The 27568-nt window shown below is 38.3% G+C and overlaps 1 long non-coding RNA gene across 1 annotated transcript in view; it reads right to left on the bottom strand.

The window, feature by feature from the left end:
- Window positions 1–10576: 10576 nt before the first annotated feature.
- LOC147375870 (uncharacterized) overlaps window positions 10577–27568 on the bottom strand; it is a 45725-nt gene continuing 28733 nt past the window's right edge. The window contains exon 2 of the long non-coding RNA XR_015160553.1: window positions 10577–12940. This is a non-coding gene — a long non-coding RNA (uncharacterized LOC147375870). The remainder of the gene's footprint in view (window positions 12941–27568) is intronic.

The following is a 27568-nucleotide window of genomic DNA, read 5'->3' as shown; positions in this document are numbered from 1 at the left end:
TTTCCAATCTTTTTTATTTAAAAACTATGTCAATCAACCTGATGTTGCATATCTGCAGGTTAATTTTTATTTAATTCTATAAATTCTAGGAAACAATTCTATGATCAGAGTATTTAATTAGTCTTTGAGTTAATATTTGTAGTTCAAGTTTATATTGCTTGATAATGATGATGAATTTATAATATCCTGTTGCTAGGAAAAATGGCAATACATATTCTTAGTATTATTCAGTTATAGGTTTAGGGTTTTTGTGACTAATAACCATGTATAACCATAAATTACAACATATAGAATGTTCACATAACAACTTATTGGAGTAAATTAAGAATATGTGATTCATTCATTCAAAAAATACATCTGATTTTTTATGAAAGTTGAAAAAGTATCACTAATATTAATACTCCCTACATTTTCAGAAGTCTTGCCTTTCATCAAGAATTTGAAATGAAAACATAAACTTCCAAACATAGACTAGTTTGCAACCCTGGAAGAATATTTTTAAAAACCATTTTATATATATTGTTCTTCTCTTAGAATTCTTTTAAGATAGTTAATTTACCACCAAGCAAAACTCTCCAATGCAAAGCTTTTTAAAAATAATGCTTTCCTGGCTAGAAAAGACCTAAGATATTTACTAGCTATCAAAAGCAATTAAATCACACATACATACATACACATACACAAACTGAGCCTTTGTCCAGATTCTCATTCAATATTATGCTTCTACATCTTGTCCTCTTGAAGGAGATGAGTACTGGACTCTTCTTTTTGCTCAGAATTGAGGAATTGAGTACTTGGTCAACACTCAACAGATAATAAGTCATAATGACAAGCACTGAATCCAATTTGAAGCCAAGGGGAAATTTAAGAGGCCCCAAATGCCAGGGTTCTCTGAGTTAATTCCACTTGTGGAGGAGCTGCAATTCCAGATGGAGGCTTCGTGAAATAATTCAAATTATTCTCTTCTATTTTTAACTTCTACTTGGGCCGAAGAGATTTTCACACTGAAGATTACAGTCATGGCTTTCACCAAGCTGAAAAACAAGCTTTAACGTGATGATCCACACAAGACCAAACTTGATGAGAAATGTAGGGTGTTGCTATGGCAATTCCATTTGTTGGAACTTTTCTCTGTTGGCTTCATTCTGACAGTACATTCTCAAAAGAATTATATGAAAAGGTGTGGTGGCTGTGAAGACATACTTGAAGCCAAGACGATAGAACTTTCTCATCCTTCTTTCTCCCAAAAAGAGTACACGTCGTCATCTTGTAATGCCACCCTAACGTAGTCAGAGGGCTGGCTGAGGAGGTGTCATTCTGAGATTCCATTGAAACCCTGGGGTGTATTTCTTTCTGGCTTAAGTGCAAAATTGGCAATTCCAGGGTTCTAAGCACAATTACAACGTAAAGAAGGGTTCTCAGTCTGAACTGAAAGATGATAAGGCCATGGCTCCTGAAAGAATGAAGATCTGTCTTATTGTGGTGGTGGTGGTGTTGGTGGTTGTGTTGTTTTGTCTTGCTTTCAGCAGAGGTTTGATATATTAAAAACTCATTTAAATCAAGGCATTGAGAATGAGTGGAACCCAGGTTTGAGTATCTTTGGTGGAGAAGGAAGATTTATTAATTCACTTTATGTCATTTCTTTCCAAATAGACCTTCCTTTCCGAGGTTATAATTTATCCAGTTGTTTATAGAAACAAGTTGAATTAGAATCTAATTGCAGGCATTGTGTCAAGCATCTTTTTCTTGATGAATATCACTTATATTCTTCACAAACTATCCTATGAGGTAGATGATATTATCAACTCCATTTTGTACCTGAAGAAAGGAAAACTCAGAGAAAATGTAACTGGTTGATCATCTGGAAAGAAGGAAATATACAAGTTGAACCCAGAACCAAGATCTTAATGTGTTATTAAACAGAACTAATTGTGCCACAATTTGATAAGAAAAAGGATTTCTGAAGAATGTACTAATAAGCAAGAAAAATTCTATTTTTGCCATTACCGTAAAAACTTCCTTTTCCAAGCTGCAAAACACAACCAATCCAGTAGCCTTTGATAATTGACTACATGCTATTTTCTTGCCTCTTGCTTTTATCTCTACTTGGAATGACTTCTTTCTTCATCTGATTTTTCTCTTTCATTTCAACACCTGGTTCAGGACTAAATTTACCACTAAATTTGCTTGTTGCCCTTTATAAAAGGCAATATTTTCTCCTTTTATGCACATATTTCATGTATAACTTTCACTTATTAGACTTACTACATCCCATTGAAATTATGTATCTATATACCTGTCTTCTCTACAGACTATGAATTCTTCAGAAGGTTACCCATGTTTCATTTATCTCTGTATTGTTATCTCCCAGCATGGTGTGACAAATACTTGTTGAATAAATGAATAAATACACCCTCAAAAGAGAGCCCAAGTAAAGTACTTTACTAAAGTTTTCTTGATCTATTCACTAATTACATAATTTTAAGGAGTCAAAATTTATTCAAAGTAACTAGTTCACATATGTAATTATTAATTCAATTGATAAAGATTGTGATATTATTCTGAAGTTAAATGTGTAAATATATGTATGTATGCATATCTATGTTTCTATATCTATAGTTAGTTCCATCACCTCACAGCAAATAGATGGGGAAACAATGGAAACAGTGACAGATGTTATTTTCTCAGGTTCTAAAATCACTGTGGATGGTGACTGCGGCCATGAAATTAAAATATGCTTGCTCCTTGGCAGAAAATCTATGACAAACCTACATAGCATACTAAAAACCAGAGACATCACTTTGTTGACAAAGGTCCGTATAGTCAAAACTATGGTTTTTCTAGTAGTCATGTATGGATGTGAGAGTTGGATCATAAGAATGCTGAGCACTGAAGAATTGACGCTTTTGAATTGTGGTGTTGGAGAAGGCTCTTGAGAGTCTGTTGGACAGCAAGGAGATTAAGCTAGTCAATCCTAAAGGAAATCAACCCTGAATATTCATTGGAAGGACTGATGCTGAAGCTCCAATACTTTGGCCATCTGATTCAAAGAGCCGACTCATTGGAAAAGATCCTGATGCTGGAAAAGATTGAGGGCAAGAGGAAAAGGGTGTGGCAGAGGATGAGATGGTTGAATGGCATCACTGACTCAAAGGACATGAGTTTGAGCAAACTCCGGGAGATAACAAAGAACAGGGAACCCTGGTACACTGCAGTTCATGGGGTCACAAGGAGTTGGACACAACTTAGTGACTGAACAACAGGAACAATAGTTAGTTGAACATGTTCTTCATTTGGGGTACTAAATTAGGCATTTGTGAGAGCATCTAAGTGAAAAATAATTACATAACTTAAAAAACATTTAAATTTATTACAAAATTTACAAAATATACTTTTTATCCAGCTATCCACCAAAATTACCATTTTCTTTTAAAAAATGTTATCATTAAAATATTAATCAAGGCAAGGAAACAATTGTAAGCCTTCTATGTAGTACCTGGAATATATTTTTTCATTTTATTGAAATATAATGAAGAAAAGCACATAAGTGTACAGCACAATTGAACACACGTGTATAACCAGCCCCCAGATCAAAAATACATCACCATCAGTTCCCCAAAGCCTCTATTTCCTCTCCTGTCTGTAACTCTCTTGAAAGGTTAACCCCATTCCAGATTTCTAAAAGCATAGATTAGTTTTTGCCTGTTTTCAGTAAATGAAATGTTTACTACATTTAAAACATTATATAATGTATACATTATGACTTCATAAAAAACATATATTCTTAACTCTGAAGAGTTACAAAGGTAGAGAAGACACAGTTTTGACATAGCAGAAGCTTATTTTATAAAGGAAGGAACACATAACCAAATACATAATACCAAATATGGATACACAGTGGGACATAGTAAATGGATTCTGAGTGATAACAAATTCTTATAAAGGAAAGCTCTCATCTGGCTTCATACAAAGTGTAAAATCACTATGAAGGCTCTGAAAAAGGTTTTCAGGCTCTGAAAAATGATTCTGAGTAATAGATTTCTTTCAGAAAAAAGAAAAGCTATTTATATCTCCATTATTGTGGTACATTTATCACATGGATAGATAGAGATCTTCATAATCTTCTTTCTGATGGAAGCTTCTTAAATCACATTAAAGATGGGTTGAAGGAGAAAGCTGGGCAGTGGCCATGGTGGTAAAGCAACTCTTTAACTTCTCTTGGGTTACTCTTTGGACGAAGAGCTGTAAATTAACTGCAGTGGTGCAAACAAGTGCATCAGAGGGCTGAGTTTTGAAACTACTCTTAAATATGGATGACAAGTCACACAAAGCTAAAAGTTGGAGTTTTGCTAGGAAACAATCTTTTGTGGGTTGCAGATTGCCTGGACTTGAGATTCCAAGTGAAAAACCTATGTTACAGAACCAGGTAGAGTTAGTCAGTGGTTGTCTCCCGGAGGCTGAACAACCACTGGGGACTATGAGTGTGAGCTGGTGAGTATGACACATTATTTTTCAGAAATGCCTTCTTCAGGCTCTAATGAAAAAGTAACGCCCTTTGTTAAATCATCTTTTTTGGAAGCAGAGTGGTGCTTGTGCTCGGTCGTTCAGTTGTGTCCGACTCTGCGACTTCATGAACTGTAGCCTGCCAGGCTCCTCTGTCCATGGGAATTTCCAAGCAAGAATACTGAAGTGGGTTGCCATTTCCTTCTCCAGGGAACGATTGTCTGCCCTAAAATCAACTTAATCTCTCAAACTGCAGGGTCTCATCACCCAGAGCCTTATATTTCAGGCTGGGTCTTAGTAGGCAATGCTTTCTATGACAGGATTCTTCTACAGCTGGCCCTTCCTGACCTTATGCTGGTCTCAGCCCATTAAACCATTTGTTTATTGTCCTCACACCATCACCAAAACAATTTCCCAACAGAAATTCTCTTCTCAAGAAACTCCAACTAGTTTTGGAGAAAAACTGCTCCCCACATAAAATTGAATGCTCAGAGGTTATGCTATTATCCCAAGATGTTGCAAGAACAGTAGAATTTGCCTATAACTGTGCACTTATTTTGGTTTTGAAAACAACAGTCTGAATCACGTCTAACCTCAAAAGGACTCACTTTCCTGAGTCACGGTGGAAGAGAGGTCATGATGGGGACTTTGTGCTTTAATGACGAGCCTCCCTGGAGCACAAGAAGGAAAGAACAATATGCAGTTGAGCTCAAGCCTAAAGTAACATAATATGACAGTAACATAATGACACAAAGGGAAAAAACCTCTTCTCCCTGGAGTCCTGGAAATGGATGCTCCCTCAGCATATAAGAGAAAGAGCTTCCTCGTGCCTTTTTGGATAATCTGTCTCAGAATTTGCCTTTGGGAGGACTGCTTTCTCCAACCCCTAGATCACTTAAACACTAGTTCTTAGATTCATTTGAAAGATATGTTGAAAATAAACTTACTTCACAGGATGGTCTCAATCAGGGAGAAAACAAAACAAAAGCTATATGTGGTTTCAGAGAAAGGAATAAATACATACGCACATATATAGTATAGAGAAAAGAATACAATAGAATATAGCCAGTGAGTCTTCTTTTTGGGTTTTTAGAGTGTATCAACATCAATTTTGTTCTTAAATTTACCTATAATTTTCTAATTTTAGGCATCAAGCAAAATTAGCTATACAACCAAAAGTGAAACCAAACTATCATTTAAAATTTGTGAATCAATGAATTATTAGAGATTCTGATTTACACTGTGGGGAATCATGAGTAGTGTGAGGCCTTCTTGACTCATAGCAACATTATTAAAAAAAAGTCTGTCAAGACTGAGGTATTCCTAGAGGCCCAGTTCGAAGTGGGCACCACCACATTTGCTGTACAAACTGTAGCATACTGAGTCTATATGGGTCTACATATTGACTTATATGTGTTTTCTATTTGTCTTTGATCTTGAGATAAGGGCATAGGTCCAGTAAGTACTTGGTACAGATTGATACATATTCATTGAATAAATGACTGAAGGAATGAATGAATTAAAAGCAGGCATGAATGACTGAATTTCCCAACAACCACTTGTGAGGTTTTCTAAATGCTCTACAGTTTGTTTTCTGACAATTTTAGTTGCCACCATTTCAATTCAAAATTTGCTTTAGAAAAATGGCAAAGTCAAAAAAGTCAAGAAAAAACAAAGTCAAAATGAGGATTTTTAAAATTTCTTTATTCCTTCTCAGGAATATACATTATCTATTTAAAAATTATGTTGTATCCTACCTAAAACAAATGTTTAAGGTAGAATAAAATACCGAGAAGTATAGTTTAGATGACAAGTTATACTAGGGAAAATTCAATTATAAAATTGAATCAGTCTACCTTATGGAATCAAAATAGCCATGGTCAGGTAGATTAGAAAAAAATATAAGATATTATATTTGATAATAAAACCTTATCTGGAACCAAAATCCATTGAGGTAATGATATAAAAATTACCTTTTTAATAATATATCAATGTTTTATATAGATAACTCAATTATAAAATCATCAAGGAATAGAACATATTACTAAAAATAATATGAAAACCTCCATGATATTACATAATTGGCACAGAATAATAGAGTTTTTGCTTTTTAAAATGTATTTATTTCCTTGTAGTAGAAGATAGCATTGTCAGTTATATATTAATTTTAGGAGTAAACAACAGCAGAAAAAATACTATGAGCAGTATAATATTTTATAAAGATGTATTTTTAAAATAAGGTGTTGAGGGTACTGGTCTGATTTTCCAAGGAGTTTATGAGTCAAAAATGAGCCAAGATGATTGTTGCAAAGTTCATTAGATTTCTAGTTCCTTAGTAGCCAGTGTCTTATTAAGGTATTCAAAACATAGTTTGCCTCTTTTGAGCACAAAACAACAAATTGTGCTGCTTATCTGTTGACTAGTATTTACCCAGAGGGACAAACATTGAGAGTAACTTTCCTGAAAAAGTTGAAATTTTCAGAGAAATCATGTAAATTCCATTTATCTACAGTGAAAGCTTGGCTTCTACAGTGTTGGGCTCTACTTATTACTAAAATACCCATGGAGAACAAAAGGGGAATGGACAGTGAAGTCATGAGAGTGTGCTGAGTTGCTTCAGTTGTGTCCAACTCTTTGTGACCCGGTGAACCATAGCCCACCAGGGTCCACCTCCTTGGGATTCTCTAGGCAAGAATACTGGAGTGGGTTATCATGCTCTCCTTCAGGGGAACTTCCTGACCCAGGGATCGAACTCACGTCTCTTGGTCTCCTGCATTGGAAGGTGGGTTCTTTACAACTAGTGCCACTTAGGAAGCCTGAAGCAATGGATATCATCTGCTTTCTCTTAATTACATCTGCCCCACAAAGGCCTTTGTTAGAAATCTGTTCTCCAGAACTTATCACAAAATATCCTCTTTCTCTTGGTAGGGGACTCTCTCAATTCCTGGACTACTCATATGATAAATGAGCATGAACCTCTCTGTGACATGTCTATTATTGAATTCAACTGTTATTTAAATCTTGCATTGCCATTTAATTTCTCACTTATGTATGTTTTATCTCTTCAACTGAATTGTAAGGTTTAGGAAGGTCACAAGACATGTATCCCATTTTCTATCTTAACTACAGTGTCCTTCATAGTCTTTGGTAGATACTGAATGAATATTGATGGATAGGGTAAAATTCAGCTGAAAAATATTAGACCTGGGCCTTACCTATCAGCTGCCAGTTCAGTTCTATGACTTGCAAATTTAATTTTGAGTGAGTACTATTCTGCAGAATGAAAAACTGTGCATATTTAGAAAGCATTGATCTTTTTCTGGTAACATAAAAATTCTAGATTTTCTTTCTCTTTGAAAGGCCCAAATAATTTGCACACTTCTACCATGTTAATTTGCAAGTATTGTAATGTAAAAACTCAGAATTTCAAATGGACATACCCTGCAAATATATTTAAAATATGACATTTCTACTTATAACAGGTTTTACACTACATAAGATGAGTGATTTTTAGGTGTGAATTATGAACCAATCAGTGTAATATTATATCTTGAAACAACAACATCCTCCTAATTTTGAATTAGTATTTACTAAAAATTATAACTAGAAGGCATATGGGATTTTTACTTAATTTGTTTGTATTACACAGGGAAAAGGTAAAGGCAAAATCATATAGTATTAGGGCAGGGATTAGTGTTTTCTGTTTACTTAGGAAAAATAGTCTGTTTCAAACGAATGGTCAAATTTGGTAAACCTTTACATTACTCCAAATCATCTTAACAACCGAATATTTTCTTAAAAATATGGAGGAACATTTGGGTAAAAATTTTCAGTATCACATACCAATATAGCCTTGTGTTGTAGAGTTCTCTAAATTAGCTACCATACTGTGTCATATTAGGTATTTCATCCCAGCTATACTTCAAAAGTCTTAAACAAGAAAAATACACTATGGCCAATTCAAGGCTGATACATTTAGTAGCATCTGCTTTTACAGTGCCACATTAACATTTGCAAACCAAATGACACAATACTATCAAAGATATCAAATTGGCATAAACCATTCAGCTAGAGGAACTAGAATACGAAACTAGAGCTGGTTACTTGAAAAACAGAACTTCATACTTATCGATAACCTTAATATGTCTTCTTTTCTCTTTCCCTGAAAAAACAAAAACTTTGAAACAACATCCTGCCTTTAAGTAGTTTCAAAACACAAGGACATGTAGATAGTAACAGCCATTTAAAGAATAAAAACATTTACATGATATTGTACAGTGGTTTAAAAAATGGCTGTTCATACTTACTTTGAGGAAATGCTGAAAAACCAAACTTCTGTATCTTTCTAAAGAAATGCAGTTTTTTTTCTATATCTCTCAATATAGAAAAAAATCAGGGAATCAGAAAAATTATGGGATATTTTTCAGTGTCCATTATGTATCTCCAGGACTTGGTTATTTGGATAAATATTAAAGTTAAGTGGCTTTGACAAAAGATATTTAATACAAAAAATGGCATTTTATGCTTTTAAAAAACTGATGGGCTTTTGAAACATTCTGTTTTAAAACAGATATATTTTCTTTACAAGCATAGAAAAAAGGAACTAGAAAAATGGCAAGGATTTGGAAATAAGACAACAGAACTCCCATGCACTGCCTTTTTGTTTTGTCATTGTTGATGTAACCACGATTCATTTAGATTTAAAGCTTGGAATCTTGCAGCTTCAACTTCCTCCAACTAACTGCTATGCATATGTTGACATCTACCCTTTCGTGTAATTTAGTTATTTTCTTTTGTTCTTTGCTATACTAAAAAAGAGAAAATTATCTTAAAATTATTTTTCTTTCTCTAGGCATAAAAAGTTCTCAGCACTTTTACTCTTCTGGAAAAAAAAATGAAATGAATTGAAATTATGGCCTGGATTAGAAATAATTATTTAAATTGCTTTAGTTTCAAGAAATTGAAAAACACAAAGCTTATTTTCATTTGATACTAGCTCATTTTAAATCGGCTCCTCCAAGAATCTTGGCTACAACTTGCCTGACCAGTGTCCACTAGATGACACTGTTGTATAAGCACAATAAAGAGAGGCCATCGCTTTGACAATAACTAATTTATCACATATATATATTTAGATATTGTCAGTGTCTCTCTTTCAAGATGAAACTGGCTTAGCATTTTTAATTGGATATGGCTGATAACTTCACATAATTCACAGTAAAGTTACCCTCAAAGGTTAAAATGTAGGAAAAAAAGAAACATATCTATTTCACAGCATTCATAGTTTTTTACAACAGAAATATCTTTCAAAACCTGTATATTTCACAGTTAGAATAGACTTCATTATGAATTTTAAATTGTGCCTTTTTGAATTGAGCGACAATGATGGTACTGACAATGTTGTTTTCAAGTAATGTTTTGTCAGTAATCTTTTTTTTTTCCCTCTCTCCCTCCCTTCCCCATGCCCCCATCTTCCCTCCCTTCTCATCTTTTCAGTTCTCTTTTTATTCTCTCCTTGATTCTGGATTGGGAGCCATTCAAGGGAAGTACTAAAATCAGGGGAAGAATCAATTATCTTAAGCTAACAGCCTCTGTGCCACATCATTGCCAAGATAGGAAACTTTAGCCTCAGAAAAAGCAGAGTGAAACAAACAGTCCTGACGCACTTGTGTAGAGAGAGCTCTCCAAGGGACCTTCAACTACCTGGAATTGTACATAGATTTCTGGACAGAGAGATCTTCCTGTAAAATCTGCTAATAGGAGAGATCATGTCGATTATTGACATTTCCCTTGATATTAGGATTTCTTCGTAATAACTCAGTCTTCCACTGATGTTCAAAATCATTGTTACATTAAGGTTATTTGCTGTGGCTTCAATTTAATAAGAACGTTAGAAGTAAAAGCACTCATGCTCCTAACTATACATTACGTATACTAATCTCAGGCTGTTTACCTGAAAATCTCGGAGGAGGAGCCAGGCCGAAAAGGAAGCGACTCAAAGTGCAACTGGCAGTAGCAGTGATTTACGGCAAGTGACATGTCTCAGAGGCATGTCACGTTGTTGTTTTCTCTCTTTCTTTCTTTTTTTTAAACAGGCGTGCTAGAGCTAGGAAAACGGAGTGTCCGTCGCTTGCATTTCTGTGAGAACCCCCTGCATACTGCAGTGTCTGCCCCACACAACAGACCACACCCCTCCAGTGCTGAGTTCTCACCAGACTGTTTGTCAACATGACTTGTGAACACAATGATCAGACGGTGCCATTACATCTAAGACAAGGCATAGAAAAGGGTTGTTCTTCAGTCACTAATTTGTGTCTGACTCTTTTGCGACCCCATGGACCGCAGTCCTCCAGACTCCTCTGTCCATGGAATTTTCTAGGCAAAAATACTGGAGTGGGTTGCCATTTCCTTCTCCAGGGGATCTTCCCAGACCAGGATCAAATCCAAGTGTCCTGTACTGGCAGGCAGATTCTTTACCACTGAGCCACCCGGATAGAAAAGGGACCCACATACTGAAGTTTGTTTTCAGAGATGTGATTGTAATCCTTAAACATCTGAACATCTTCTTAATAGGTGAATGGTGGAAATCTGGATCAGGTGAACTTCAGGTAAAATTAATTTCCTTTTTGTTCTCTTTTTCCCACTTCTTAGTCTGTGGTTTTCTGTTTTTTGTTTTTGCCTTTACTTTCTGTTTAGTCCAAAAAGAAAACCAGTCTCTGTGATCTTAACTGAAAACTATAATGTGACAAAAGGACATGTATATGCCTGCTCTTCCACTCTGGGCATATTATAGACTCTCCCTGAGCCTTAGATTTCCTAGTAAATAATTCTACATAGGTTATTATGCAGATTAGATGGGATCCTAATATTTGTGAAGGTTTTGACATACAGTAGGTATGACATACAGTAGGTAGACATACATGGCAAGGTTTTGACATACAGTAGGTACTCAGAAAATACAAACTTGTAAAAAGCATCTTAAAAAGGGGGAGGGTCTTCAGGAAAAGTTAGAAAAGAATCTAGTTCAATGGTGGACCACAAAATGATATTGCTTCGGGTCTAGAGAGAAAGCAAGGATGTAAAGACAGGAGTAGAAGAAACTAGAAAGTAATATTGAGCTGGAGAGAAGAGATTCTGAAATGGTGTTACAAGCAAAACTGAGAATGAAAAGGGAATAATATTATGACAAGAGGAATTACCATTTCTTGAGTGAATGTTGGGTGCTAGGCACTGTCTATACATTCTCTCATTTAATTCTTTCAGAATCCCCATGAAGGGCTTTTGTTAGCCTCTCCTTTTTCTAGTGGAGGACACTGAGGCTCACAGACTTCAGGTATCAAGTCCCAGGTAACCTGGCTCCTGAGTGGTAAAGCCTGTTAAATTTCCGAATACTTTTCGCTGCCATTTGGCCACCTCTCTCTTAACACTTTAGATATGGAGCAAATGGGACTCCAGTTTTCACCTTCCTGCCTTTCCACACTGATAAATGTGGTGTTTAGAAATTTTATTTGAGCACAGATGTATTTCCCTCTAGGAATAGGGTTTGTGATGCCAGATCATTATTTAAGCTTATTTTATTTTTTTATCAAAGCTTAGTTAATTCAGAATGTAGCTGATCTATAGACTTATAGAACCTGTATGCTATGGTCTTACAAGATAGTCTATAGAAAACTATGCCTTCTTAACTCCAAATGAGAAAGTTGATGGCATACTTCTTTTTATCACTTTTACGTTTTTTTTTTTTACCACTTTAACCCAGAGTAAGAAACCACTTCTACAATCCTCATCCTATGGATAGATTTTGTATGTGTGAAGATCAAAGTGAGGGATGTATTTCCCCAAGTATTTAAGAAATAATGTAGCTCCCATTACTACACGTTGCTAATTGTGAGTTATTTGGTAGGTGAGTGACCATATGTAATGGAAAATAAATGCAGGTTTTGGCAGACATGTATAGACTACATCCCTACCTGTAAGACTCAGAAGTTCAATTAAATGCATATATAAGACAAATGTAGTCCCAATAATGGTGCAATGTCCTCTCTAAGATCTGAGGTACACTTGGCTTTGTCTTTCCCCCTTTCCCAGCATGCATGGACATGTCTGAAATCTGAGTCTCCTACCATTGATCTACTGACACATTTAGCAAAAGGCAACAAAAAGCCAGTAGTTGTTCATAACACTGTATATATGACCTCCTCTTCCTCTGTGTATAAATATCTGGGTGTCAAATTTTGAATCTTAAATGTGTCCACTAGCTTAGTTTATAAGCCCAAGATGTGATGAATATGTTCATTAAGACATCCTCCATTTCTGAGGTTCTTTCATCGATCTCCTGCTGTATCCTTCTTCTTATGAGAGATCCATATGTGACCATCCAGTGACGACTGCATCCATGGTGTGAAGGACTCATCACTCATTCTCCATACACTCTTCACTGACATTGAAGAGAGAAAAAAGTTCATTGATATTTGCTACCTTTAAACTTTTGATTCTATCGCTAATCAAATATCTTTGGTAATCCATCTCCCCGCCTCCAGCCTCCACTAACATTTCCCCCTTCATCCTGCAGTATCCTTTCCTTCTGACGTTAGCTAAAATCTACGTTCATTTATTTTTCCGATTAAAATGCTTCCTATCTCCTATCTAGAAGGCCACAAGAAACAGTAAATGATAAGGATAGTTAGGAAATCCTAAAAGAAGTGGATTTTTTCCCCCAAATACCTATGATTTCTGATTAATTTTTCTGATTAAGATTAAACAATTATAATTTAGTATAGGTAATACAACCATACCAAAGAAAAAGAGAAGCAAGAGACAAAGTGATTATCTGAGGAGGCTTTACAAATGGTGGAAGAATGAAGAGAAACAAAAAGCAAGGGAGAGAGGGAAAGATACATCCAATTAAATGCAGGGTTCCAAAGAATAGCTAGAAGAGACAAGAAGGCCCTTTTCAATGAACAGTGCTTAATAATAGAAGAAAACAATATACGTACACCTATGGCTGATTTATGCTGATGTTTGACAGAAAACAACAAAATTCTGTAAAGCAATTATCCTTTAATTAAAAAAAAATAGTAATTTAAAAAGCAACAACAAAAGGGCAAAGACTAGAGATCTCTTTAGGAAAATTGGAAATATCAAGGGGGCATTCTGCCCAAAGATGGGTACAATAAAGGGTAAAAATGGTAGAGACCTAGTCGATGCTAAAGAGATGAAGATGAGATGGAAAGAATATACAGAAGAACTGTATTAAAAAAATCTTAATGAACTAGATTACTACAATGGTGTGGTTTGTCTCCCAGATCTGTACATTCTGGTGTGCGAAGTCAAGTGGGCCTTAAGAAGCACTGCTATTAATAAAGCTAGTGGATGCAATGACATTCCAGCAGAACTATTCAAATCCCTAAAGGATGATGCCATCAAGGTATTGTATTCATTATGTCAGCAAATCTGGAAGACTCAGCAGTGGCCACAGGACTGGAAAAGGTCAATCATTTCAATTCCCAAGAAGGGTAGTACCAAAGAATGTGCTAACAATCAGGCAATAGCATCCATCTCCCATACTAGTAAGGTCATGCAAAAATCTTGCATGCTAGGCTCCAGCATTATGCGACCCAAGAACTTTCAAATGTCCAAGCTGGGTTTAGAAAAGGAAGAGGAACTAGAGATCAAATTGCCAACATTCTCTGGATTATAGAGAAGGTAAGGGGATTTCAGAAAAACATCTATCTCTGTTTCATCGACTACACTAAAGCCTTTGACTGTCTGGATCAAGACAAACTGTGGAAAGCTCTTAGAGAGATGGGAATACCAGACTATCTTACCTGTCTCCTGAGAAACCTGTATGTGGGTCAAGAAGCAACAGTTAGAACGCTGTATGGAACAACTGATTGGTTCAGGATCAAAAAAAGGAGTACAACAGAGCTGTCTGCCATCACCGTTTGTTTAACCTATACGTTGAGCACATCATGAGAAATGCCAGGCTGGATGAGTTACAAGCTGGACTCAAGATAGGTAGGAAAACCATCAACAACTTCAGAAATGCAGATGATAACACTCTAATGGCAGAAAGCAAAGAGGAACTAAAGAGCCTCTTTATGAGGGTGTAGGAGGAGAACAAAAGAGTCAGCTTAAGACTAAATATTAAAAGAAAACTAAGATCATGCCATCCGTCCCCATTACTGCATGGCAAATAGAAGGGAAAAGGTGGAAGGAGTGACAGATTTCCTCTTCTTCAGCTCCAAAATCACTGAGGATGGTGACTGCAGCCATGAAATCAGAAGACAATTGCTTCTTGGCAGGAAAGCGATGACAAACTTGGATAGTGCACTGAAAAGCAGAGACATTACTCTGCCAACAAAGATCTGTATAGTCAAGGCTATGGTCTTCCCATAGTGGGTTCCCATTGGAGAAGGCAATGGCAACCCTCTCCAGTACCCTTGCCTGGAAAATCCCATGGATGGAGGAGCCTGGTAGGCTGCAGTCCATGGGGTCGCTGAGAGTCGGACACGACTGAGCGACTTCACTTTCACTTTTCACTTTCATGCATTGGAGAAGGAAATGGCAACCCACTCCAGTATTCTTGCCTGGAGAATCCCAGGGACAGAGGAGCCTAGTGGGCTGCTGTCTATGGGGTCACACAGAGTCGGACACGACTGAAGCGACTTAGCAGCAGTAGCAGCATGGTCTTCCCAGTGGTCATGTACAGTTGTGAGAGCTGGACCATAAAGAAGGCAAAGAATTGATGCCTTGAACTCTGGTGCTGGAGAAGACTCCTGAGAATCCCTTGGACAGCAAGGAGATCAAACCAGTCAATCTGAAGGTAGATCAACCCTAAATATTCACTGGAAGGACTGATGCTGAAGCTCCAGTATTTGGGTCATCTGATGCAAACCATTGATTCATTGGAAAAGTTCCTGATGCTGGGAAAGATTGAGGGCAGAAGGGGAAGAGGGCGTTAGAGGATGAGATGGCTGGATGGCACCACCAATGCAATGAACATGAACTTGGGCAAACTCCAGGAGATGGTGAGGGACAGGGAGGCCTGGGGTGCTGCAGTCCATGGGGTCACAAAGAGTTGGACACAACTAGGTGACTGAACAACAATAACAAGATTGCTGGGCTGCTGAAGCCAGGGTGAGTTGTTGTCCAGAACATCAAAGTGATATAGTTATATTTAGGTATTCAGTCACTCATTTGTGTCTGACTCTTTGTGACCCCACGGACTGTAGCCCATCAGACTCCTCTGTCTGTGGGATTTCCATGGCAAGAATACACTGGAATGGGTTACCATTTCCTCCTCCAGGGAATCTTCCCAACTCAGGGATTGAACCTGAGTCTCCTGTGTTTCCTGCATTGGTAGGTTGATTCTTTACCACTGAGCCACCTGAGAATCCATAGCTATAGTTGCTCCACTGTAAATTTAGGCTTTTAGCTTCTTTTTCTATTAAACAAAGCATTTCATAGGACTAGATTCTATGGCTTTGCTTTTGGTTAAGGAAGAATAGTCTATGTTTATGCTATGCTATGCTATGCTATGCTAAGTCACTTCAGTTGTGTCTGACTCTGTGTGATCCCATAGACGGCAGCCCACCAGGCTCCCCCGTCCCTGGGATTCTCCAGGCAAGAACACCGGAGTGAGTTGCCATTTCCTTCTTCAATGCATGAAAGTGAAAAGAGAAAGTGAAGTCGCTCAGTTGTGTCCGACTCCTAGCGACCCCCTGGACTGCAGCCCACCAGGCTCCTCTGTCCATGGGATTTTCCAGGCAAGAGTACTGGAGTGGGGTGCCATTGCCTTCTCCAGTCTATGTTTAGAGGGGGGCTTTTCTAGGACCTAATTATACCTTAGGCTATTGAGTTCGTCCATCTCTATGTTAGATTGACATTATTCCATGACCTTTGCAGTTAGAAAATTCAGATTTTACATGCATGAAGGCAAAATTCTTTATTTTCAGCAAAATATTGAAGATTTTGAAGGAGCACAAGTGCCCAGATTCGTAAACAATCCTGCTTATGGCACCTAGAGTTCTTTGTCTTCAGAACATTTGGGTGACAGGCTTTTTTAAAAATTAAAACATCTTAGAACTGCAAGCTTTTGCTTTCTGTTTCATACACATACTGATAATTTCTTGGTAACTGGATAGTTTAAACAGGAAGGAAATGACTAGGAAGCTTTCTCTCAGCTATCAATAGCAGATGTATAGGACTATAAATTGCTCTTATTAAATTAACATCATAAAAGACAAGGTCAAATGCTGATTATAAAGGCCAAATCATCAGGAAAATAGATACAGCTACCTGTTCCTTACTCAGCCCAGGAAGCCTGATTTTCAGAGCAAACAATTAGTATACATCCACAGATTTTTCACGTCTCCTCGTTATATAATTCAGACATTCTGCCAAACCCCTCACTCTGCATTATGGGTGCTTAGTCACCTCATTCAGAGAATAAAGATGCTATTATTCTGAATTTACTCTGAGGAGTAATATATGAACACGTTTTTCAAAGGGTGAAGCCGTAACACATGTAGATATTATTGTCATTTTCACAGGTTTGCATACATATCCAAAATAAACTATGTTTGAAAGACAAATTCAGAAACTAATTTTTGAGATACCTTTAGAAATCATGAGTAATGCAACTCAACAATTTACTTTCTAAATCAAACAGCTGCCATTAAGTTGGCATTTTCTTGTTGATTTGAACAACAAAAGAATTGGTTTTAATGTATAAAAAATTATAGCAGCTCAAGGAATTCATCCATACAAGTACCTACCTTCTTGGGTAGAATGTCCCATCATTAGAACGTCCCAATATCATCATTAGGATGGTAGAGCCAGTGTCACTCTGTTAAGGGTATGGTGGTGAAATTTCTCACCAAAAAAAAAGAAACCCTTGACATTTCCTAGTCCTTCTCTTAATTATCTCTAATTAACCCACTGTACACTTGTCTATTTTATTGTTTCTCTCTTATTAACATGTTAACTCCATGAAGGCAGAGATTTTATTTTTCTTGTATTTAAAATTGTGTCAGGTCCATAGAAAGTGTATAATAAATATTTTTAACATATTAAAAACATTTTCAGAAACTCTGAAAAAAATGCAGTGGGTTCTATTTAGTATTAATGAAAAAGATTACTGGCTTTATAAAAAATATACAAATCTCCATAGACAGTGAATCTCTGCTTTGACTATCCTAAATGGATTTCTTTTATCTAACATTTGAGTATTTGGGAATCAACAGTGTCCATATACTCTTGCTCCCCAAATTAGGGTGTAAAAATTTCAATTTCTAAAATTAATATAACAAAAGAGCATATATTTATTTTGCTTCTTTCCTGACTATTTGGATTTCACACAGAAAGAAAATAGAGACTCATTAATTTATTCAACAAACATTTATCAAGTGCTTACTCTGTGTCAGGCACTTGCCCAGCACTGGGAAAAAAAATTCTGTCCTGGAAGAATTCACATTTAAGGATGAGGGATAAAGATACTACTAAGCCTTTTTATTTGTTCTCTTCTCTGAACCTCAGAATGAAAACGACACTGTGCATTTAAAGGTAGTTGTGTTAGGAGGTTTTGCTCCTTCGAAGCCTTGCTAGCATGTTGGTAGGATGATAAATAGTGGCTGAAAATGTCTTCACTGACTTTAACTGAGTCTCTGTAACATGACAAACATTGCAAAGGTTCTAGAATATCTTCAAACTCTAGGAAGAGAAGTAGGCTTTTACACAGACCACTGCAACGGTGAGAGTGGCACCCCTTCATGAGTTGTAATGGAATTGCACGGGAAACAGAGGTCCACTCTGCCTGGGAAAGTGGGGTCAAGGAAAGTATCCCCATTAGAATTCCAACAAGAAGCAATGCATCCTCAAATCAGCTCGTTCTAGAAAAAGGTTTTAATATGACTATTTACCAGTAGGTGAGCAAGTGTAGGGAAACAAGATGGTGAGATATGTTGGAGGTCATTATATTCCCAGGCTTCATGGAGTAAGGGGAGACAGAAATTTCTGGAACAGAAAAAGTCATTTGGGAAAAAAAGCAAACAAACTGCTTAACAGGTGCTAAGGTCTTCAATTCAAGAATACAGCTAACCCATGCAGTTTAGGGACACTAGCTAGCCAGCTTAATACTAGGGAGGAAGCTGGGGAGATAAAAACCCTACAGTCGCTCTCGTCCTTTCCTCTAATTATGGTGAGTGCTCACATTGGCTGAATCCATCGATAAAGTCAATACAGATCAGCTTCTCTGGCCACAGGGCACAAAGGAGAAGAACCATGAGATAAAATGGCAGGGCGAACAAAATATAGCCAGAGGAGCAGTCTTTGGTCTTTGGTGGCAGGACACACGAGCTGGAGCTTGACAGCTGAGAAGGAGTGCATAAGTTGTGTGAATTAGGTCACTCCAGAGAAGGAATGATGTTTGAAAAGCATCTAACTGGAGGACTGCTATAAAGAGTAGAAAATGTAGACTTGTCTAATTGTATAGGAGATTTCCCTGAGCATGCTTTTACTGTCATGAGCTAATAGCAAAGTAACTTAACAGATTTGAAAGGAGTTTCAGAATCTGGGAACTAAAACCTCTTGCAAACACCAGGAGAAGCACTTCTGCAATCTCAGATTTTAAGAGCCTATTCCCACACCTTCAGTTGGATTCAAGGTGAGACTAATAGTTGGGAACAGTGTTATTTTATGAGGTATGCTATGAAATCATAATGTGATAGACTCTTACACAAAATATTAATAAGTGCTATGGATGGAAACTTTCTTTCCATTTCTGTTTGGTCAATATAAATCAAGGGCATGTGGCCAAAAGAAAAAAAAGTCTTTAATCTCAAATTATTTCAGAGGATAATGGGTTGCATGTCTCTTGATGAGAAATTGTTTGTTATACAATTAGTTTAGACCTTGAAGTTCTGCTTCTTATGCATGTAACATCACTGAAGAGTCACTGAGGCGCTGATTTGAAAGTATTGCCTTGCCTACACTGAGTAACAGTGCGACCTGACAGTGGGGCTCAAACTTCAAAAATGGAATTCTCACACACAACTTCAATATGTAAATGAGAGAAAAGTCAGGGTTCCCTGACAGTTTAAATATTCATTGTTTAGCAGGAAATGTTTTATGACTTGCTCCAAACCCCGAAGCACCAACTGTGGACCCTCGAGTTTCTTTGAGCAACGGTTTGAAAATCAGTGACCTCAAGAACAGGGGATTACAAGTAGTAACGTGACACCGAAGGTTCATATCTCAGTTTTAAATTAACATGTCCCGTCAAGTTGCGACACTTTGGACTGTAACCTGCCAGGCTCCTTGGTCCATGGGAGTTTTCAGGCAAGAATATTGGAATGGGGTTTCCTTGGTGGCTCAGACAGTGAGGAATCTGCTGCAATGCAGGAGAACCGGCTTTGAACCCTGGGTCGGGAAGATTCCCTGGAGAAGGGAATGGCTACCCATTTCAGTATCAGGACAGAGGAGCCTGATGGGCTACAGTGCATGGGGTCACAAAGAGTCAGACATGACTGAACAATTAACACTCACTTCACTGAAGTTGCTTGGAAACTTCAGGAAATACTTGTATTGATCCTCCCCAGAGAACAGATTCACAGTGTGACCCTGGGCAAGTCACCACACCTCCTCCTCCTAATTTAGAACCCTTTTCTGTAAAACAGGTTAATTAACCCGGTACTCCATGATAACCTAGAGGGGTGGGATGGGGGTAGAATGTGAGTGAGGCTCAAGAGGGAAGGTATATATGCATACTTATGGCTGATTCACATTGCTGTACAGCAGAAATCAACAGAACATTGTAAAGCCATTGTATTCCAATTAAAAATAAATTTAAAAAATAGTCACCACACCCTTCATCACAGATACTGCGAAAATTAAGGCATAGTTGTTGCTCAGGCTTTAACAGATGCTTTGAAGAAAGGCTGTAGGTAAGACAAATAAAAAGAAGAAAGAGAGAGAGAGAAACTCAATACATTTTATTCCATCCTAACCAGTAAATGCTCTGAGAGAGTCCAGAAACAAATGCCTAAAACTCTAAGTGGATCGTGTCAGTTCCAATTTACTTCTTTGCCTGGACTGAGGTGGTGCTGTTAGAGTCAAGCAAGGATATACACTGCTGCTTTTCTGGTGACTGGCTGTGTGAAAAAGCAGCTGCAGGGCGGGGAGCAGTGGAGTTAGCCGATACGTCTGGGCCTCTGAGGACTAGTGAGAGGAGCTGGGACAAGCCAAGTGTAGAGGCAGAAGGAAAATGCCAGCAGGAGCTATCTGAGCACCGCTGGGCAGAAGGGTTATTGATGTGCGTGTAAACCAAGCAGGAAGGGGCAACAATACACCAATGGAGGCTCTGTAAGAATGGCAGCAGCACCACCAAGCATGATATGCAGGGAGGCAGGCATCATCGGTCCCATTTCACAGATGCTGAAACCAGACCGGGAGTTTCACATCCTGCAAAGCCTCCACTTCAGCTGTCCTATCTACACTGACTTTTATCATTTTGCATAGACAGGACTATTTTGAGAAGAGAGGGATAACACCCCTTTCTTTCTTTCCACACCCCTTATTCAGGGTTGGATTTTCTCTACTTCTAGACTGAAATATTTCAGTGGCTTTCTAAGCATGACAGTCTTTGCTTCCTGTATCTTCGCTTCTTCAGCTTCCAAGTGATGCTGGAAAATGATTCTAAAGCACAATATGACCTCACCTGCCTGTGCTCAGAAACATTGCATCATGCCCTGTGCATGTCAAGCTTTGTGTGTGCTTTTCAAGATCCCACGTTATCTGAACACAACTCATACAACCAGTCCTTCATCTTATTACATTGTCCTCACTGTGAACATGTTACTGAATCAAACTTGGGTTTGCTCACCTGCACGCAGTAAAGCCAATAATCTATGGACGCTTGATTATAGTGAAGGAAAGTGTAGCATTTATTGCAGGGTCAACCAAAAATTCTAGGCAGCTAGTGCTCAAAAGGCCTGAACTGCCCAATAGCTTTCAGGAAAAGGTTTTTATAGACAGAATGAGGGAGGGAGTTGGTGGGGTGTGTGATCAGCTCATGGACATTCTTCTGACTGGTTTGTTGTTGTTGTTTAGTTGCTGAGTCGTGTCTGACTCTTTGCAACCCCATGGACTGTATCCCACCAGACTCCTCTGTTCATGAGATTCTCCAGGCAAGAATACTGGAGTGGGTTGCCATTTCCTCATCCAGGAGATCTTCCCAACCCAGGGATCGAACCTGCATCTCTTGCTTGGTAGGCAGTTTATTTACCACTGAGCCACCAGGAAAGCCCCCCTTCTGATTAGTTGATGGTGAGGTAATTGGGAGTCACATTACCAACCTTCTAGTTTCAACCAATCTGGGGCCTATATGCCTCTGGGCAGCAAATAGTTAACTTATTTCACCTGATGGGGGTTTCAATACGTGCAAAACAGCTGTTAGGCCATAGCCCAGAGTATTATCTATAGTCCTTGCAGAGGAAACAAAGGTCCTTGACTTTATATAATGGCCAAACTGTTATTACTTTGTCTTATTCGACTGTTTCCTTTGTTTCTGCATTTTCTCACTTCTCTAATTAGATTATTCTTTGGAACTCAGGGAAGGCCTAGGAAACTAAGGTTTTTCTACCCACAAGTGGCAGGCAGAGGACATGGAGGGGGCATGGAGGAGGTGTCCTGCACCAGGAAGGCCCCGTATGGTCCTGGCTTGGTTACAAACACATTATGTTTCTCATTGCTCTCAGAACTCCATCCACCTTCTTTCATTTCAAAGCCTTCTCACTCTCCAGCATAAATTGCTCTTTCATTTTGGATAACTGTGGAACCAATGATACTCTGTACATCCTCAAATCTGATCTCAGCTGACAATCCAGATTCTTTTCAGATTTCCCTATGCTCGTCCCCTTTCATCTCTCCCACCACTCTGCTTCCACAGCAGTGTCACTAGGTTTCTTTTCATTGGAGACTCTTGGAGTGGGCTTGGAGTTCAAAGTCCTGGGTTTACAATTAGCTGTGATTCGGGACAAGTTAATTTCATTGAGGCTAAATTTCTTCATCTATAAAGGTAAAGAATCTCCCTGCAATACAGGAGATGCAGGTTTCATCCCTGGGTTGGTTAGGTCCCCTTGGAGAAGGAAATGGCAACCCACTCCAGTATTCTCCCCTGGAGAAATCTATGGAGTCACAAGAGTTGGATACAATTTAGTGACTAACCAACCCACCACCATCAACTAGGAATAAAATACTTTTAAATGAGATAAAGTATCTAAAAGCCCTCAGCATTGTACCTGGCACAAAGGAAGTACTAGATAAACATGTACTGAGTGGGCGAGTGAGCAAAGAGAAAAACAACTGAGTGCTCCTGTAATGACAGGGCACACTAACTGTTGTCTTGGAAGAGTAGAATCAGTCATCCTTGTTTTCCAGCTATAGAATGAGAACACTTTCCAACAAGGTTTCCCTTACAAGATCAGTGTTGGATAATAGGCCTGTGAAACCTACAAGTTGCAAGTAGGAGGAGCCATTAAGTTTGAGAGTCTGTGTTGACTTTTTTTCCTGTGGTGATGCAACTTTCTATTTCTGCATAAAATCCTTCAGGTTTGTTTACCTCAACACCCAGTTTCCAGCATTATGTCTGTTTCATTGTTGTCCTTCTTTAAATTCCCTTTCACCAGACAAAGCGAAAAGTTTGGCTTTGAAGTCCTAGGAAGCCGTGCTGTCAGTTACTGCAGGAACCCGCGGAAGTACACGTGAAAGCAGGCATTAGAGACCGTGGAGATCAGAGGGCATTTCAAAAGCGGCGGGAGCTATTCAGATGCTCTTATTTAAAGGGACTCTGATGCTAGAAGATGGTGTGTTGGATCCTTCTGTGCTACCAGTTTGAAATGTATTTGTAGTTTAATCATAGAGAGTCCTGATTTTAAATTCCCAGTTTCAGGGGGAAAAATAGTTTTCTGTCCTAGGGATCTTGTGTAGCAGTCCTTCCTGAGGAACCCCGTGTCATGCTGTCTTACCATGTCTTCAATTCCTGGGGAGGATTTAGGAGTCAGGAGATAGAAGGAAAATGAGAAGATGTTTGCTCTTTTTTGGTCCTAGGATAAAGTCATTGCCTAGGTGTTGAACCCTTGACACCAGTGTACTGTGGGTCTAGAAGACATTAAGCAAATATTTGTAGATTGATCTGCTGATTTCAAGAACTGCTTCTTCATCCTATGAAACAATGATATTCTTTTACAGGTTACAGATGTTAAGAAAGAAATGAGGTTAGCTGTGGGCAACTGCCGGGGTCCAGCCCGGTGGATCCAGGGAATTCGAAGTGGGGACAGCGGCGGCGAGGATCAGGAAACAATTGCTTAATTAAACGTTAATTAAGGATATAAAGAGTGGTTAAATAAGGATAGCTCAGTGAGGAAATTCAGCGGAGAAAAGAGGCTGAAATAAGGATAGCTCAGTGAGGAAATTCAGTGGAGAAAAGAGGCTGAATAATTCAGCCAGAGGTGAGAGAAAGAACAACATGGGGAGACCAAGTTTCGGTGAACAAGGCCCGCACTTTATTTTCCAAAGTAGTTTTTATACCTTAAGTTATGCATAGAGGATAATGGGGGAAGGGGTAGAGTCATGCAGTAAGCCAGGCTTTCTTCCTGCAAACTTATCATATGCAAAAGTTTAGGTGATTTGCATCATCTTCTGGCCCAGAGGCCTGTTAACATTTTAAGACCCTTTCTTCAGAAAGCTTATTTTTCTCTAAAGGTGATTAGTCAGGTGCCACCCTCCAAAAGCATTAGATAAAGTTGCATTCCTATAGGGCAAAGGTGTGGTGGGCTATAACAAGAAAAAGAATTAACTCAAGGGTCCAATGTTGCAAACATTAAAGCTACTACTTACACCAATTATATTCATCAATACACTGCCAGGGACATAGCAGGTAAGGGATATGGAAACTTAGCAGCAAACATTGGCCCAACAAGTGAAAAACCCTTCACCGATACAATTTCTAATCAATCTTTTAACTGCTCAAAGGAATCTGTATTTAGACAGTTTAGAACATCTCATGCCTCTCACAGTTGGGAGGCTCTGAACAATCACATGTGGCCAGAAAAACCTATTCAGGCAGGCTAGAGGACTTCCAAAGGAGTTTGTAGGTTGAAACACTATCACACCCAGGAACTATTAACTGGAGCTATAAGTTAACTCTTTTTTCAGAGAGAGGTAGTGGGGGACAGCCCCCCGTAAAGTCAGAGGTATAGGTGAGAGCACAAAGCAGAAAGTAGGCAGACTCTGTTTTTGGGGGTAGATGCTCGAGAATTTCCAGGGGGACTCCTGAGGCCCGATCCTGCCTTTGCGTATGCAGAGCCTCCTTCCTCATGACCTTTGCCATGGGCAGAGCTCCTCACGTTGGTTCCCGGCAGGCAACCCTGTACTGGCATTTCCCTGATGACCGAATTTGACAAGTGAAAAGAAAGGAAGAGGAGAGGAGACTCTGCTGGTTTGCATTTCACTCTGTGCAAAGTGACAAAGTTGAGGATGAGCAGACTTACTGAACTAAAACATTAAGTTGCATGTACAGGAAAATTGAAGAAAGCAAAATGTACAGTTGCTTCTCCCTAAAAGTCTATTATGGCAGGGGAAAATAAAAGTGTCTGAGTTGTCAAATTCTCTTCCCTCATCAAAGCAGAATTCCCTCTTGCTGTCCCCCAGGTGACTTTTTGTATTATTTTAACTACCATAAGCACTTTGCTAGATGACAGTGATTACTGTGTTAAAAACATTAAAATTGAAATTAAATTTTGGATAGAATACATTAAAGAAATAATTGCATAGATCTGTCACACTTGAACCCAGTTTCTCAGCTGGAGAATCAACAACAACAAAGCATTTTCCCTTTTACTTGCATCACTACACTATATTCTATTTAAGAATTAAAAGGAGCGTGGTTCACAGAATAGAAATCAAAACACAGTGGGTTGAAGAGAAACAATGGTATGATTCAACTCCAACTTCTTATGTAAACTTGCATCATATGATAATGTAGTTGTATTGCATATTCAATTTTGATATGTAACCTTTGAAATAAATTGGAATATTCTTTCCTGCTACTCTTGGCACTTGCCAAGTGATCATAAACAATAATCTCATAAAGGTCACTTGCTCGATAAGCACTGCTCTCGGCAAGGAGTGCTCAGGACTACTCAAAGAGATTTTTCCTTTTCTCCAAGACTCTTAATTTATTCTTTTTTCCTTCTTTGAAGCTCCAAACAACATAAATTCCCTTATACCATGTAGACTCACAGGATTTCTGGAATGATTATTGTTTTTCTCTTTTTCTTATACTTTACTCTTTTTTTAAACTTAAATTGGCTGATGGAAATAGGCAAAGCACTTTAGGGTGGGGGAGAGAGTTATGTTACTCAGCCAAAAACTAATTGGCTATTTTAAATAAAATGATTATCTGATTTCAATCTCTCTCTACTCAATTAATGTATGCCAGTAGACATGGTTAAAACACACAGGCATCTATATACTTGTGACGTTCTCTTTACAGAACTTGCTCATTTATAAAATGTATTTTAGGAACTTTATAACCTATCCCAAATGAGCTCAATATTGCTTTACCATAGTAGCCTCAGCTCTTTATATAAAAGCTAAAACCTCTATTCAATTATATTTGAGCTCCAATTATGTCAGTTGTGTCTTTTACCTTTATTCACCAGCAAAATAGCCCCAATCAATATTATTGTACTTGCAGATAATCACTTCTCTTCAGTTCAGTTCAGTCGCTCAGTCATGTCTGACTCTTTGCGACCCCATGAATCACAGCATGCCAGGCCTCTCTGCCCATCACCAACTCCCGGAGTTCACCCAAACTCGTGCATCGAGTCAGTGATGCCATCCAGCCATCTCATCCTCTGTCATCCCCTTCTCCTCCTGCCCCCAATCCCTCCCAGCATCAGGGTCTTTTCCAATGAGTCAACTCTTCACATGAGGTGGCCAAGGTTGGAGTTTCAGCCTCAGCATTAGTCCTTCCAATGAATACCCAGGTCTGGTCTCCTTTAGGATGGACTGGTTGGATCTCCTTGCAGTCCAAGGGACTCTCAAGAGTCTTCTCCAACACCACAGTTCAAAAGCATCAATTCTTTGGTGCTCAGCTTTCTTCACAGTCCAACTCTCACATTCATACATGACCACTGGAAAAGCCATAGCCTTGACTAGACAGACCTTTGTTGGCAAAGTAATGTCTCTGCTTTTGAATATGCTATCTAGGTTGGTCATAACTTTCCTTCCAAGGAGTAAGCATCTTTTAATTTCATGGCTGCAGTCACCATCTGCAGTGATTTTGGAGCCCCAAAAAATAAAGTCTGACACTGTTTCAACTGTTTCCCCGTCTATATTCCATGGGACCAGATGCCATGATCTTAGTTTTCTGAATGTTGAGCTTTAAGTCAACTTTTTCACTCTCCTCTTTCACTTTCATCAAGAGGCTTTTTAGTTCTTCTTCACTTTCTGCCATAAGGGTGGTGTCATCTGCATATCTGAGGTTATTGATATTTCTCCTGGCAATCTCTTAGTATGTGCCAATTCATCTGCTGTCAAATAATACAGGTGACTATCCCCCCTTAAAAGATAATGACATAGGAAAGGACTTCCTTGCCACAGGCCTATCTAGAGATATTTACATGAGTCATACTCATGATATATAGAGCAATCTGAAAGTTATATGGAAAGGGCAGTCAAGATAGAAGGTCATACAAAGCTTTCTATAGGGAGGATTTGCCCACATTCCTAACTTACAGCCTGTTCATTTCAAATCTTTTTACACATTTTAATCAAATAAATGAGAGTAGGACATTTTCAGAATGAAATTAGTAAAATAAAAATTTTCACTATTTTTTATACAGCTTATTCTAAAACATGATTTGGAGTAACTGAATAAACAATTGTTATTTCAATTTATTAATATATGCCAATTTCTTAATCTGTATTTTTAATCTGTAAAGTCTCTATTGGATGTTACTGTTACTTAAGCAACAATCCTTGTTCTCTCTCAATTTCTCTC

Source organism: Bos grunniens, chromosome 3 (assembly GCF_055505025.1).
Source record: "Bos grunniens cultivar Pamir isolate PY7600 chromosome 3, Bosgru_T2T1.0, whole genome shotgun sequence".
NCBI lineage: Eukaryota > Metazoa > Chordata > Mammalia > Artiodactyla > Bovidae > Bos > Bos grunniens.
The sequence above is the reverse complement of the archived record's forward strand: the minus strand, read 5'-3'. Positions and strand labels throughout refer to the sequence as shown.